General features: G+C 44.5%; 1 pseudogene; it reads right to left on the bottom strand.

Moving 5' to 3' along the window:
* Window positions 1–10,229: 10,229 nt before the first annotated feature.
* LOC144113140 (dolichol kinase-like) lies at window positions 10,230–15,693 on the bottom strand (annotated as a pseudogene).
* Window positions 15,694–16,101: the final 408 nt, after the last annotated feature.

The following is a 16,101-nucleotide window of genomic DNA, read 5'->3' as shown; positions in this document are numbered from 1 at the left end:
GGAATTGCATGCAAAGTGTTAATGCAGGAGAGATGTACTGACTAAAATGTTTATGTTAAAAAAGGCTTAACAATTTAGTATAACTCGGGTTTATAACCGCTTTGTAGGGCGCACAAAAAGCACTGCCGGAGAAGTAATGGAAGACATATAGGAGTTCAGACAGCATCTCAATTCGAAAACATGTAACAACCGTGTAACTTTATTATGCATGTTACATGAATACACGAACGCTTTTACTTATTTATTCAAACACCCTAAAGGACCGGGCGGGCATTACATAGGGTGGGAACAACATTAAATACAAAGCAACAAAAAATTGCGATAGGTACAAAATTCGTTGGCTGGGAACACCAAGTTGAAAACCACATAAAACACTCAAAATATAAAGATACATGGCAGTTGGTTTTGGAAAGCAGTGCTTCAACAAGAATAAAAAGGATTCAGCTCAAAATGGTGTTTTAGGGAGGTTACAAACGCTTCGTAATCATTTCCAGATGCAATGGTGCCATGGAGTAGATTCCATTGACGGATTTTCGAGGAGGAGAGGTGACTGAAAGAAGAGATTAATTCTAGCAAAGACTGGTTTGACTTTCAGTTGGCGATCAACGCGTGGGAGCCGGCCTCACCGACAATGCCAATGACACTAGATTTTGTGAAGAACAGGGCCTTTAACAGTCGTTAATACATACAAAGGACGCCATGTTATTGCGGCCAAGAAGGCACTGGAAATTTTTTTTCTTGGGATGTAGCGTTTATCTTGGTGGGAAATTGGCTGCATAATTGTTAAGACTGAAAATACCAATTTCACATATAGGAAGCAGAGACAACCATGTAGCCAGTGGGATCAGAGTCCACACCGTTGGCATGTCATGTCACATTTGGTGAGCTCAGTTGTGCTGTATGAGCGAAGGCAGTGACTGTCTTCCCCGATGGCTGTGGCCTTTTTGAGAAAGAAACAGGATGGCTGAGACTCCTGACTCTGCCAAGTTGCAGTAAATTTTTTATACGTGTTACTTCCAGAAACGAAATTGACTGCAATCTATACAGAGCACATGCGCTTGTCTCTTCTCATTTTTGTTGTCAGAGTTGTCGCGCAATGTCAAGATGCTATTGAATTGCTACAGTGTTACCATTTTCCACCTCCACCTCAAAAAGTAGTTTCTTTAAATATTTATGGACAACTCAGTTTTGCTTTCGTGTTTTCTTGTTTAAAATGCCGCATTAGACAATAGCATACAGGGATCACACCATTTTATTCACTAACACCACTAAATTTATAGCTGATTTTCCTCCCGGTGCTGTTGTGGTTTCACAAACTGAACGAAGGCAGTCACATGCAACTGATGTTTATAGGTACCGTGAGGCATGCAAAAAAATGGCAGGGTGGTTAACCATATGTTGTCTGTTGTCACTCTACCACTTGAAGCAGGATAGCTTGGCCATTGCAGAGAATCAAAACTATGCATGAGCAATTCTATTGCTGTTTTTTCCATACCTCATGTGACCTTAACACCAACTGCATATGCCACAGCCACCGTTCTGTTGGCAAAACCAACATTAAAAGAACATCAAGGCTTGTAGCCGTATGACTACAGTTGGGTGGATGCTAATGGGTAATTACTCCCTTATTAGTCTAGAAAATCTACTCTAAATTACTTAGCAGCTGTAGACGAACACCACGCAGTATTCCATGTATTCTATTTCAAATGCATCATTTGAAAGAAAAACGCACTCAAATAAATTAGGTGCCTACAGTGTTTTAGACCTTACAACTTTATGATCTGGCTTATTTTTACCTAAACTCCACATATCTTCCTTCACTATAGAGTTTGTCAACAACCAGAAGATTTGAGCTCTTCAAATATAAATTTTTTTGCCTTTCAATTACACTGAATGCTCCTACTGCTATTCCTGTCTCAAGCAGGTCATGCATTTTGATTAAGTGTTTTGAAGTTGTTAGCGGACAATCCGCGTAAATATGAGAGCAAGAAATAAACAAGTTATTGAACAAATACTGCCAATAATAAAGACAAAATCTTGAGATGTCATGATAGTTGGGGCAGTTGGTTTCCTCAAGCATAATAGATGTGTAATAAAATCCTGCTGACATAATGAAAAGAAGTTCTACTTCTTTCACATGGTAGCAAGCACAAAAGAAATGTTTTTACACATTTTGAACCTGCCAAGTAAGTAAATGAAAGTAAGCTAGACAGAGTTTGACTTGACCTAACTTTTTACTGCAGTTGTGCTCCTCAAGCCTTGGAGATGCTTACTAAACATAGTGCACTAGAGAGGTCACTATAGCTTTCTCCAGCTGCACATAGCACGTACCTATGCAGCTAGTCAAACTGCCATAGTCAAGTGTTATTAAGGAAAGCAAATACATATAAGGAACATGTACCTAACATACCTGGTAAACTTATGAGGTGGACTGAAACTCATCTACGGGATAAAAGACAGAGAGTGGTTCTAGTTGGCGTATTGTCATCTTACAACAATGTCTTGTCTTGCACCCTGCAAGGTTCTGTTTTGGGCCCACTTCTTTTTCTGGTGTTTATAAATGATCGCGCTCAAAGTGGTACTAGCCCAGCCAGGCTTTACACTGATTATTGCTCTTATTCATCACAACGTTGGCTACGAAACTGATCACAACTGCTTGCAGGATGGCCTCAACTCTGTTCTGTCGTGGTGCAGCACGTGGAACATTACAGTTTATATTTCTAAGTGCAATGTTTCACTAATAAAAAGTGGTCTTTCATTAAAGATTACCTGATCAATGACTTTCTCTTGTCTGTTGTGAGAGAGTATTAATACCTTAGGGTTATATTGTTGAGCTCGATGTCATGAAACGCTCATGCAGAGTACTGAATAGCAAAAGCTAGCCAGTCACGTGTTGAACTGCTTGCAACGCAACTTCAGACATGCTCCACCGGAGCTATAACCAACCTTGAAAATCGCAAATGTTCACTCGATCCTGCAATACGTGTGTGTGGCGTGGGACGTGGCAACAAAAAAGAATATAGATATACTCAAATGTAAACAGAAGCATCCAACTCTAATCTCGACAGGAAACTGATTTCACGAATCGTTCATCTGATATTGTGAAACGTTTGGCGTGGCCCTTGCCTTCTGATACAACTATGTTTTGCTTTTTAATATCCTAAAGAATCAAACTGGAATTTTCAGTGAACCTCGCGTTAAAGAAACCTACTTATGTGTCTTCCCGTGTGGACAACAGCATGGACATAACAGAATACAGCTGCCGACCAAACATTTTTTAAATTTTCTTTTTTCCCTCCACAAAATACAAGAGTGCAACAGTTTACCAGATCCCATTAACACAGTGCCTTCTGTGTCGTCTTTTTATTACTACATGGCCATTTTTGTATACATGGACACAGCTGAACTGTTGCAGTGTTTCTTTTTTATTTTAATTGAATTGTTGCAGTGTTTCCGTTTTTGTCTATTGTGTACTGTCCATCATGCTGCTGTCATTGAAATGTTGCAGTGTTTATTCTTCATTTGTACACTGTATGTATTCTGTATGAAGCACTCCATTTCTACAGTCCATCTTTTTTCATACCCTTGCTCTATAATAATGCCCTGAAGGGCCCTGTAGGAACCTGAATAAATAAACAGATATTTTTTAAATAAAAATTGCTTCCTTTATCAGTGCCTGTCTTTTCAAGGAGTGCCTTCAAGACTGTAATACATTATATGTACCACTCCTGCCAGCGAGTGAAAATTCCCAAGGAACCATTTGCTCCTCTTTCCGAGAGTTTATAGCTAGACGTTGACTGCTTCAAAGGCCACTGGTTTCCCACATTTGTTGCCTGTGCAAAAAAATTAAAAGTCAAGCGACAATGACAAAGTGAAGAGCACGTTAAATCACCTTCAGTTACATAAATTATGCATCGTCTAAGAACACAACTTGCCAACAAAATTTTTTCAACTCGTGGAGTGGTACAAAAGGACTCGCCCTCATAACACTGAGGTGAGTTATCATTGTTATCACAAATACTGCTAGCACAAATCTGCATGGACAGTCACAAGGAAGATATGTAGGAGCATTAATGTGAGAAGTTGGGCTAGTTGATATGTATTAATGGTAGATGAGCACAAAAAAGACGAAGATGGCAGAGAAGACAGCAAGACACAAGTGCGTGTGCCTGCCGCGGTGACTCAGTGGTTATGGAGCTCGGCTGCTGACCCAAAAGACACGGGTTCGATCCCGGTCAAATTTCGATGGAGGCGAAATTCTTGAGGCCCGTATACTGTGCAATGTCATTACACGTTAAAGAACCCCTGGTGGTCGAAATTTCCAGAAACCTTCACTGCGGCATTCCTTATAGCCTGAGTCGCTTTGGGACGTTAAACCCAATAAACTAAAGCTAACCACAAGTGCGTGTGTTTTGGTGTCTTCTTCTCTGCAGTCTTCATTCTTTTTCACTCATTTACCATGAATGTAGAAGCATGCCTGACAGTTTAAAATCTCGCGACACTGAGTATATTGCACGGCTCGTGCTAATGTAAGTACATTATTAATAAAGCAGGCAATATACAAAGGTTGCAAACACACCATTGTGGCCACCGCCTGTGAGCAGAAACATGAAAAAATGCTTGTTTTTGCAAATCACATGCCGCTACCTACTCTGACCTACACCATAAAACCAACATTGTGTGCTCAACAACACCAGCCATAACAACATGTGCAACCCCCGTGTAGCATCACAGCAGACTCAAGGGTGACACTAAGGAAATGATGACCCAACAAAATCAATTGTGGTGTTAATTACTTTGAGCGCAAGCTCACATTTAGCAGGCCACAACCGAAAGATGCTAAACTTAGAGAACATGTGTATACATCATGTGAGTACTTGACATGCTGCACATCAGATAAGCACACATCATGGCAGGCCTTGCACAATAGTGCATCTTCTAGGGACACTGTAGTTCCAATTTGATCTTCAATTTGCTTATACAGTAAGTACCTTGTCACAAGTGGTATTCTACAAGGTGCTGCTTGCCAGGGCCTACTTTCTGCACTTCCTTTTTTTTTTTTTCGCAGGTAGATGCAGGATTTGCAATAAGGCAGATTGCTCATAGTAAGCAGTATTCCAAGGCACTCACCTGATAAAGCCCAATCAGCATTTCTACACCTTATGTAGATTTACAATATTACCCAATTTTCCCTGCAATTACACCAAAAGTTACATAGCTACCTTTTGAAATTGTGAGGAGAAAAACAGCACAACAGGACGGGACTGAGGCAGGCGACAACACCCACCCTGTTTTGTGGTTTTGCTCCTCACGATGTCCTACCTACTGGCCTACAACCAAGTCTTTCTAAGTTACATTTTGCACTTGAGTCTACTCATGGTCTCAAGTGATTTCAAGACCAACTAAGCTGCCCTTGCATTGCCTCTTCCAGGAGACTATTATGCATTTTGAGAACTGCAAATCCAGCCACTTTTAAACATATATGAAGGGGCTGTCAGATAACTGAGTAGCCGAAGGTCAAGCTCAGTGGCCCCACCAACTCCCCAAAAGTCCAAGTAATCTCAAAGCAGTTGTAAAAGTACAAGATTTGCCACAACAACAGTGGCCGTCCTGCAGTCATTTTCGACAGGAGCCGCTGCTCAAGCACTTAGCAGGCCTGCGTTGTCTGCACTCGGACATACTTATAGTTCGCCGTTGCACAGAACACTAAGCTGGCCCTTATATAAATGCAAGGTATGCCTGCAGTCCATGCTGTAGCAGAGCTCTAGCAGTGGATCCAACAGATTTAAACAACAAACTAAATGCTCTGTCCTAAAAGGAGCACATACTCGGGATGCATTTGAGATTTCCAAGTCGTGTTTGCTCAGTCGACATCGTATGTTTGCGATGCGAGCACAAATCCCACCAACAGCTGTCTTCGTGAACGTAAATTTTTCGCTCCCCTGCTAACCATGCTGTTTGTCTTACACAACAGGCGGGAAAAAAAATTATTTCTTCGATACAGAGGAATTTACTTTCCTTTTATCCAGCATTTCAGGCTTCGAGGTGCAGCTAAAAAGCACTACGCGGATGACGCCGTGATATGGCGATATGCCGTACACGATTCCAACCGCTTACCTTGAAAAAGAGCTATGTTTTATAAACACGCTACCTTGCGCGTCGACCTTCATTCAGTAGCATAAAAGTCTGCGCTTGTAGCAGGTACTGTGCGTGTTTGAAAGCACCGATTCACTGTCACTGAAGAATGATCCTCACTCACTACTGATACAGGCAAGTGCTAAGCAGTTCAATACACGAATTGCAAGATGAAGGATGCACACACTTGTCGGCCGAATGCACAGAATTCCTTGTGGTTACTTGGCAGAAGTCACTGCGAGCCTCGATCGTCTTGTGTTTGGAGTTGGACAATGGCGACACTGTAGACCGAACCGCCAAGCAACATCTATCATGCACGCGTAAACCCATTTCGTGCTGTTGACATGCTTCCGGCACCATACTTATCATTCACCGAATCACGTTAGAACAAAACGGAACACTACACCGCGAAAAATTCTGTCCGTGCAACACCTCAACTACCTCAGCGCCTCCTCCGGTCCGTGCGTTGCTCGCGTTATCTCGCGTGTCGCGGTCGCGATAACAGTCGCCCAGTGTTGACAGACCAGAAGAGAATCATAAGTCTGGAGCAGTCCAAATGTGGGGCACCACCAAAATAGTTTAAAGGATATATTTTTATTGCAGCGTTCATAAGACCAACTGGTTTTTGCATTTGATGTATTATTCTTAGGTATTCTTAAATTTATGGCCGTTTATTTTTACTTTGACAGTAACCACTTCACGATCGTCTGCTACCAACTTGAAGGCCGCGAAAGTGCGACAGGTGAGCGGTTGAGTTAACTGTTTCATTGTGCCATTCTCCCTAATCTGAGTCGGTGCTTTGTTAAATATTGCTTATGTCCTGACGCTTATCTAAGGCGAGGTCCTCTGGAGAACTGCTGCACTAGGAGCACATCAGCCCAAGCTCGCATACAGCGCATCCAGCGAATTGTGAGTGCCTTTCTGGTCGTCGTCTATACGTAGGCATTTTTCGAGCTGAAAAAAATTCAGCTGCTTCTCGGGCGCTATCTTTTTTCTTTACACAGTGCGCCAAGTCATTGGAGACAAAAACTAAGCGCTGTAGGCGCCCTATAGATGACCTGCAGCGAGCGGGAGGTAAAGAGAACAGTAGCCAGAGAGTATTCAAGACCATCTTGCACGCATCTTTCCGACCGCCTTGCATTCCACACAAAGGAGAGGAAATGCTAGCAAAGAGACTGAAGACAATAACCTTGACATCGGAGCTCCAAATGCTTTGGATGAGTCAGGAGCCATTGACTCTGTAGAACCTAGCTGCAGCTCAGAGGCTGGAGGATCATTGTAATGATCCTCCCTATTATGATCCTATCACTATAGTGATAGTGAAGAACAGCCAAGCTTGACCAGCGAACTGACAACATAGGCCCGTGATACAAGAGCTTGTGCATCACATTTTGCCTTGCTTCTTAAAGTATTAAAGAGGCATGGCCACCCTAAACTCCCCATGGTGACGCGGGAACCCTCCTGATCAGAATGCCAAGGTCTTGCAACATGAAAGAGATGGGATCCAGATTCTATCACTACTTTGGAATGAAAACAACCTTGCAGCAAATTATGACCAGCGGCAGCTAGCATCACTGCAGTCAACTTTTGGTCAACATTGATGCATGGGCTCCTCATATCGAAGAGTTCAACAACAGTTCTGGCCCATATTGGCATCATTTGCAGAGAATGACAAGCTGTGCAACGACCTCGTGGCACATCCAACAGACACGTACGGAAGAATGTGAATCGCTCCCTGGGGACACTTGTAATTCCCTCTTCTTACATCTATGTTTTGCGGCCACTGACCCGAAGGTCTTCAACACGAGGGCTTAAAAAGCCAAGCTGCGCCTTGCCTGTAGTCAGACCACGAAGAATAAATTAAGGGACCGAGCCGGTCTCGAAACGTCGCGTTTTTCAAAAAAATTAACCTGGTTGGCGTCAGTCATCTTTCTACTACTAAATTAAATTTCCCAACCAGACAGACTTCCGTCAAATGTTTTCTTTTGAGTCGTTCAACCATGCTACTATACCTGACCATACAGCGTTCCGTCAAACCCTGGATTACCTTATATGAGGAATGGGCTTAGCTGAGATGTTGCTAAGTGATAAATGGTGCCATTGTTACGAGAAAAAAAGGAAGTGGGGGCGTTTGAAAGGCTTGTGTGATATGGTAGACAAACTTCTGAGCAAAATTGCAAGTCTTTTGCTGTAAAACAGAGCAGCTAGCCGCACTTGGCCCAGGTGTTCATAGACATACGACATCAAGATTAATAGTATCCACTTACCGTTTTCAGAAAGTGCTTCAGGCCTCTTTTAACTGAGATACACTGTAAATTGTAACAGTGATGTGTGCCTCATTGTGTTGTCATCGTAGGTATTAAGGAATTTGAGTGTGCGTCTTAGTATGCGTAGTAGGGTGACATATAAGGGTAAACACTGCTGGTTAGTATCGATATGGTATCACAATCTAGTTAAACAAAGATCGCTCTCACCAAAAATGTGGGTTTTATAAGCTAGAAAACAAGAAAAAAATGAAATCGTACAGGTGTTGGCACCTCTGGTGAATGTCTTAAATGAAACGTGCATCGACATCCAAGTTTTGGGTGAAGTTCTTCCCAGATATGCTACACTACGCGGCCTTCACTTTAATACAGTGGCCGATCCATCCTTTTCGGTAAGGCTGCCATGAATATGAATGCGCTGGCGGGAAGATTTAAAAAAATTTTCTTGCTTATAAATGCTTCTTTTGCTGCCGAATCAACGTCAACACAGACAGAAAGAGAATCGATTTCTACTGAGCAAAATAACTTAGTGGAGTTGTTCTCAGAGGAGCAGCCTGATTCTTCAAGGGAATACTAGAATTTCTTGTATCTAAAACTGCCGTTGAAAAGCAAAATGCATATGCTGAGTTGCAACAAAACTTGTGCAATAACTGGTTCTGGGCGTAGTATCTCAGCTTCTAACAAGTACTCATTTTAATGGCTACGATGTATGGTTGCAATACATACCGCAGCAGTGGCCAAGTGGTCTGAGCATCCGCCTCGCATGCAGGAGGTGCGGGGTTCGCTCCCCAGTGCCGCCGGGTACCCACTGGTGATACAATGGGTACAAGCTTTCCCCTGGTCTGGGGCTCAGCTTATTTAGAGTGAATTGCTTGGGAAATGGGTCTTTGACCTTACCTTGAGTAGAAGAAAAATACCTTGTGCTATGGCGCTTTGGCCACAGATGCCCTTGTGCCATAAAAAATCGTGATCATCACACACAATACGTACAGTCTTGTGTACGCTGCAACGAGTGATGCCAAGGAAGTGACTGTGTGCACTTTTGCACTATGGTTAACTTGGCCAACATCAGAAGAACCACAATGTTTATTGCTGCAGTACCTTGTTACAGTGAAATTAAACATGTCGTTCCAACATGTAAGTGTAACAGTAAGTGTAAGTGTGCACTCTGGAGAAAGCATCTTGGCACAATTGTGTTTCACTACAGAGTGCATTTCTCTGAAGAGACCATTGGAAAGTGATTACTTAGGCATCTCGTTGGAGAATTGTTCACTGCTCAGTGAATATAAAAAAAATTGCTTTAGCTCAAATAGAAAAATTCGTAGTTCAAATCAAAGTTGCACTAATTAACTACAACTAGTCGTAGTAATCAAAAATCAAAGTTATAGTAATGATTAGCTGATCTTAAAGATCAGAAATTAATTGGACACACCAAAGGTAAAGGGACAGCAGTATATCCCACCAAAACTGTCTTTTGCCTTTTCTTTTATGCCGGTTAATTTTGAGTAATTTCTTCTGTGTGGGTTTCATTAGTGCCTCCTAGCAAGAAAATTCTAGTGAGTGGAATTGAAAGGGTGCAAATGTAGACACATTAACTCAGTCAAAATATATTGTATTTTATTTGTGTGCTAGTGCTTCCATGTGTGTAGAACCATCAGCTGATTGCCTTTTGGGTACGCTAAAAAAAACTTTACGCTCATATGTTCTGCCAGTTTGAGTAATGAGTCCTTTTTTGATTGAATATTGTTTCTTGTTAATTGAGAAGTTGTGTTGTGCAAACAAAACATTGATGTGTTGTCTGTTTTTTTTCTTCTTTTTTTACAGTCTTTTAACGTACTGCCAAACGTCTCCAAGCCGGGGTCTGTTCAAAAGGATTTCACCAGCCGTAGTGACTTTTCCGGCACGACCAGTAGAGATCAAATGGGCTCACTGCAAAGCTCATATGTAGCTGAAAAGCTCTCATCAATCAGACTTCCCACTCTTCGGCAGCAAGATGGAGCTGGATACCGCGCTGCTTCAGACCATAGTCCTGCTGTTTTAGAGCATACCAGCCACACTTCTTGTTTGCCCGACAGAAGTGGGGGCGGTGAACCAGAATTGTTCACAACAGCAAGTGACACATCGTCACTGGTTGCTCCTGTGTGCCCACAGGAAAAGACAGCAGGCCTCAGAAACCTTGGAAGTCATACTGCAGGTATTGAAAAGCCCGCTAGAGACATTTGTGGTTTTCCAGGTGTAGCAGGGGCCAGCCTGCTTCAAAGCCCAGCAGTACCAAGTGAAACTTTGCTCGTGGATCTTGCGACACCACAACAAGAGCAAAAGACCTCACAGTATTCAACGAACTCCAATGACAGTAGTATTACAAAGCCCTTCAGTGATGTGCAAGGTTTGCCGAAGGAAAATGACCTGCCAGAAAACTTGGCAGTGGCATATGGCTTGTCATTGGAACTGCCCGGACCTTCTGAAAATGATATACAAGGTGTTGTGAAGCCAGACACCGATGAGCTGGACTTGCAAGGTAACTCGGCAGTTGCAAATAAGCTGTCATTACTAGGGTCTGCAAAATCTTCACCAGAAGGGTTGGAAGACAGCCGAAAGAAAACAAGTGACATCTCTGCTCCAGCAGCATACTACATCAGTGAAGATAATTTATCAATCGGTCGCAAGGTCACTTTGCAAGAAGACTCTGAAGCGGACAGAAAAACTCCATCAGTGGATATACCCAGGACTTTGCAAAAAGAGCAAGGGAGCACTGAAAATACAGTTGACCATCACGATGCAGTTGGTGCTCCAATTCCATGCCATACTCACGAGCAGTCTAGTTTGTCGAGTGCCTCTTGTGTCAACTTGTTAGGCCCTGCTGAGGGTTCTTTATCAGCAGTCTTGCACAATGCACAAAACATTTCCAAGTTGGAGAGCAGCCAAAGGAAATCAGATTACCATGACTCGGCTACAACAGCAAGCTGCACCATTGAGGCAAGCTTGCCAATCAGAGACGAGGTCAGTTTTTCAGAAAACTCAGAAGTGAACAGCAATACTCCATCAGCCGAGATACCTAGCACTGCGGATACAGGGCTGAGAGGCACTAAATGTACAGTTGACGGTCATGTTGAATTGTTCACAACAGCAAGTGACACATCGTCACTGGTTGCTCCTGTGTGCCCACAGGAAAAGACAGCAGGCCTCAGAAACCTTGGAAGTCATACTGCAGGTATTGAAAAGCCCGCTAGAGACATTTGTGGTTTTCCAGGTGGAGCAGGGGCCAGCCTGCTTCAAAGCCCAGCAGTACCAAGTGAAACTTTGCTCGTGGATCTTGCGACACCACAACAAGAGCAAAAGACCTCACAGTATTCAACGAACTCCAATGACAGTAGTATTACAAAGCCCTTCAGTGATGTGCAAGGTTTGCCGAAGGAAAATGACCTGCCAGAAAACTTGGCAGTGGCATATGGCTTGTCATTGGAACTGCCCGGACCTTCTGAAAATGATATACAAGGTGTTGTGAAGCCAGACACCGATGAGCTGGACTTGCAAGGTAACTCGGCAGTTGCAAATAAGCTGTCATTACTAGGGTCTGCAAAATCTTCACCAGAAGGGTTGGAAGACAGCCGAAAGAAAACAAGTGACATCTCTGCTCCAGCAGCATACTACATCAGTGAAGATAATTTATCAATCGGTGGCAAGGTCACTTTGCAAGAAGACTCTGAAGCGGACAGAAAAACTCCATCAGTGGATATACCCAGGACTCTGCAAAAAGAGCAAGGGAGCACTGAAAATACAGTTGACCATCACGATGCAGTTGGTGCTCCAATTCCATGCCATACTCACGAGCAGTCTAGTTTGTCGAGTGCCTCTTGTGTCAACTTGTTAGGCCCTGCTGAGGGTTCTTTATCAGCAGTCTTGCACAATGCACAAAGCATTTCCAAGTTGGAGAGCAGCCAAAGGAAATCAGATTACCATGACTCGGCTACAACAGCAAGCTGCACCATTGAGGCAAGCTTGCCAATCAGAGACGAGGTCAGTTTTTCAGAAAACTCAGAAGTGAACAGCAATACTCCATCAGCCGAGACACCTAGCACTGCGGATACAGGGCTGAGAGGCACTAAATGTACAGTTGACGGTCATGTTGAAGCCGGCGGTCCGTGCAATACTAATCGGGTGCCTAGTTTGTCAAGTACTTCTGAAGATAGCATGCTAGACGACGATGAGGATTCCCTGTCAGCAATAATGCGCATCGCAGAAGCCATGTCCATGTTACCAACTGAAAGCCCACGCGTCGTCACCTCAACTATTGGCAGCTTCCAGCAAATATTCATTTCACCTTCAACCACAGCAGCAAAGAAAACAGCAGATGTGAGAGGTACAGCGATAATGCCAGCTCATTCAGGGGACGGCAGTGGCAGAGAAACAGAATTAGCAGAGATTCCTTTCATGCATTATTCTAGCAGTGGCGAGACTACTTGGGGTGGTTCCTCATATCATGTTGTTCCAACTGCTTCTGCAGTGCCATTGGCAGGTGCCTCGAGTGGTACAGCTAGCCAAGCAGGGCTGGTGAGCAGCAGCGCAGTCCATGAGCAGGCTGTTGCCTTGACTGCAGAAAGAATTGTAGCTGGTGCTAAGAAAGTGGAGCACATTGTGGTTACGTTGCCTTCAAGAAGTGCTGTACCTGGGGAGAGTTCACAGGCTATGCAGACTATAAACACAAGGGCAGAAGGACTGAAGCGGCCACACTCCAGTGCAGGCAGTGAAAACGAAGGGCTCTCTGATTTCCCATCTCGGCTAGGTTCTCATAAGAAGCTGGCCGTCATAAAAAAACTCTGTCCTGAAGACCTGAGCACACATGTGGGCCGAACTTCACGTAAAACAAAAGGAGGAGCTCAGGCGTCACAGTCAGCTGGCAAGGGACAGCAGGCAGCGATGCAAAGCCGACAGCCAGCAGCGCCAAGAACAGGACGAAAGCAAGTCTCTGGTGGCCAGCGGAAAGGCAAGCTACCAAGCAAGCACCCGGAGCACATGGCTCCCGATGTTCTGCACCCCGTGCAGAGTCCCTTCTCCAGTGAGTCCAGCTGCGAAAGTTCAAAGCTGAACAACGATGGCTCATCAGGTCCTTCCGATACCAAAAGTGCTCCGTATTTGTCCGCCAAGCTCAGAATCATGAGATGCTCTACTGGGCAATCTTCAAGCCCCTCTGCATCAGAGAGGGCTACTAGCTCCATGGAAACTAGCTCCATGGAAACAACCCGGAGTCCCGTTCACAAAAAGTGTAGAATATGCGAATAGGCTTCCCTGGCTATCACTCGGCTCTATCCAGCCGGCCACTGTACAGAGACGAAGTAGCTGTGATAAAGTCAAAATGTAAGCGGACAGTCGAGGACACTGGTAATGTTGACATGGACCTTGATTGTTACATATCTGAACTTTCGGCCACTAAGGTCCTTGAGCAGTATGAGAATGTGTTGCCAGATCTGTTTGACAGTTGTACTACATAGTGCTATATTGCCGTGCTGTACATGTTTCGTTTTATTTTTGAAGTTCAGTTCCTCAGGAGGGCACCAGCAAAATGTATATAAACCTCAATGTTTAAGGCCTGTTAGTACAGAGTTGCCATTTTTATGCAATTTTTCCCGTGCTGTGCATATTTTGGTTTGTTTTTGCTGAACTTGAGCATCTCAGGAGGCCACTGGAAAAATTTAAATAAACATTAAGGTTTGGGGCCTTGTAGTCCAGAGCAATTTTTATTTAGATTGCCTGTAAAAGCAACACCTACACAGTTATGCAGTGTTACAAGCCAGCATTATGAGGCATATACGGCTGTCATCATAGGGTACACATGAACTGGGAGTGCTAAGTTGTCCACTGGAGTTGTGAAAGCTTCACGATATGAGCCCCGAGACAGAGCACCACAATCAGCAGTACAGTGTTCACGTGCCACACAATGGGCACAGCAGTGAACAGCACTGGTAAGTAGAATGCAAATTGCGCAACAACTGCGACTAGTATCCCCTCTACAGTCTTTGACATTCCAGGCCACTGATGCTTCCCCAGCTTGGATCCAATAACAGACGCTGCAGTGTCTCCAATGCCAAGAGCTACTGTGCCACTGAGTAGAATTAGTTTCTTCTCTGGATCCCCAAACAGTGCATGAAAAAGCAGCGGTGATGCAGCACACCCAATAAACAAGTAGACGGGCGTTAAAATGAATGCCCCAGCATCCTTCTCATCAAGAAACATGGCAAAGGTACTTTGCAAGCATGTCCCCACAGGTTGAATTTCCAGGGTCCGGAACAGTTCGAGCAGAACAAACACTCCAAAGATAGCACCACGTGCAAGATACATAAGGTCCGGGTCTAAAAGTACTCCTGGCAGGTACACTGACACGGTTGATGCATGGAAAATTTTGCGCACAACTCTAGAGCTGCTGCTGTACTTTGTTGAATACCAGTGCACAAATAATGCAGCCAATGCAGACATGATCAGCCCCGACACCATGAGCGAGAGTCTAGAGGAGTTGCTGAAGCAGTGGTACACAAGCAGACTTACATGTTCCGTACCGACCATGATGCTGCACAGGGGATAGACTAGCACAGCAGCAGGGAAAAGGAGGCCCATGTAAAACCCAGCAGGCCTTTGCAGAGCTTGCATTTTAGTCACTGCTGCTCAAACAATGCAAGGCTGAAGAGCCCCGCTTGAAGGAACCCAGCTGATGAACATTTAAGGACACAATGTTTTCATAGACAATGCGGCATCCCAGGCTGCATCCTGACATAACGACAAATGTTGTGATTGCTTGGGAAGCTATCAGCAGTTCACCGAGAGTGAATATGACTGAGGCGAGTAAGACGGTAAAGACGACACAAGAGAGTTGAAAATTTCCACTTCTGCCACGGAAGCCGAGGCACTCCACGGAAGAGAAACGCTTGTCGCCACAGCGAGTAAAGCCGTGGTTCATTCAGCTGACACCACGCAGATGAGGCTGCTAGTGACCTTGAATATAACGGCGAGAGACAACTTCAGCGAAGGTATAAAGGTCGCCGTGGTCATACCTGTTGCCAGCTGCGAGCAGCCAGAAGGATAGAAAAACAGTCAGCCACAACCCACTGTCGGCGTGCGGCCTCTGGCTGAAGTCCGGTTGTTCCGACTACTGCCAGCGCAGGAACAAGAACAGGATTATCCGAACGGCCAACGCAGTCGTGGACTGTGCGAGCATGCCAAGACTAAATGCAGTCATAAGTGCGCCCGCTGTGACGACGAAGTACTCCAAGCGCATTCGTGCTCCTTGATTCGAAGCCGTCATGGCAGAGTTCCATGGGCAAAATCGAAAGATGTCGAACTGCTTGGCCGCAAAGATCAGGATGGCTACGAATCAAAGCGATATGTGTTAGAAAACGCGCACGAGACTTCACGTAGGTTTTATGGCGTGTTACGCTGCCTTTCCGCAAAGCTCAAGGAAAGGGAAAAAGCCACAATTTCGTGACGATCTCCCCAATCACGTTGAGCTCACCAAGGTAGCAAAGCGAACCAGGCGGCACATGCTACATCTGCCAGCTACGCCCACTCCGCTACAAGCGAAAGTGGCACGGCCGCGGACCGTGTGATAAGAGACTCTGCGAGAACCTAGGAGGCTGCGAGAGAGTGTGCCAAACGAAAGCCGAATAGTGAGACGAAAGAAGGGTAATTTCCGCTAGGATCGCTGCGAACGTTA

This window comes from Amblyomma americanum, chromosome 1 (assembly GCF_052857255.1).
Source record: "Amblyomma americanum isolate KBUSLIRL-KWMA chromosome 1, ASM5285725v1, whole genome shotgun sequence".
NCBI lineage: Eukaryota > Metazoa > Arthropoda > Arachnida > Ixodida > Ixodidae > Amblyomma > Amblyomma americanum.
The sequence above is the reverse complement of the archived record's forward strand: the minus strand, read 5'-3'. Positions and strand labels throughout refer to the sequence as shown.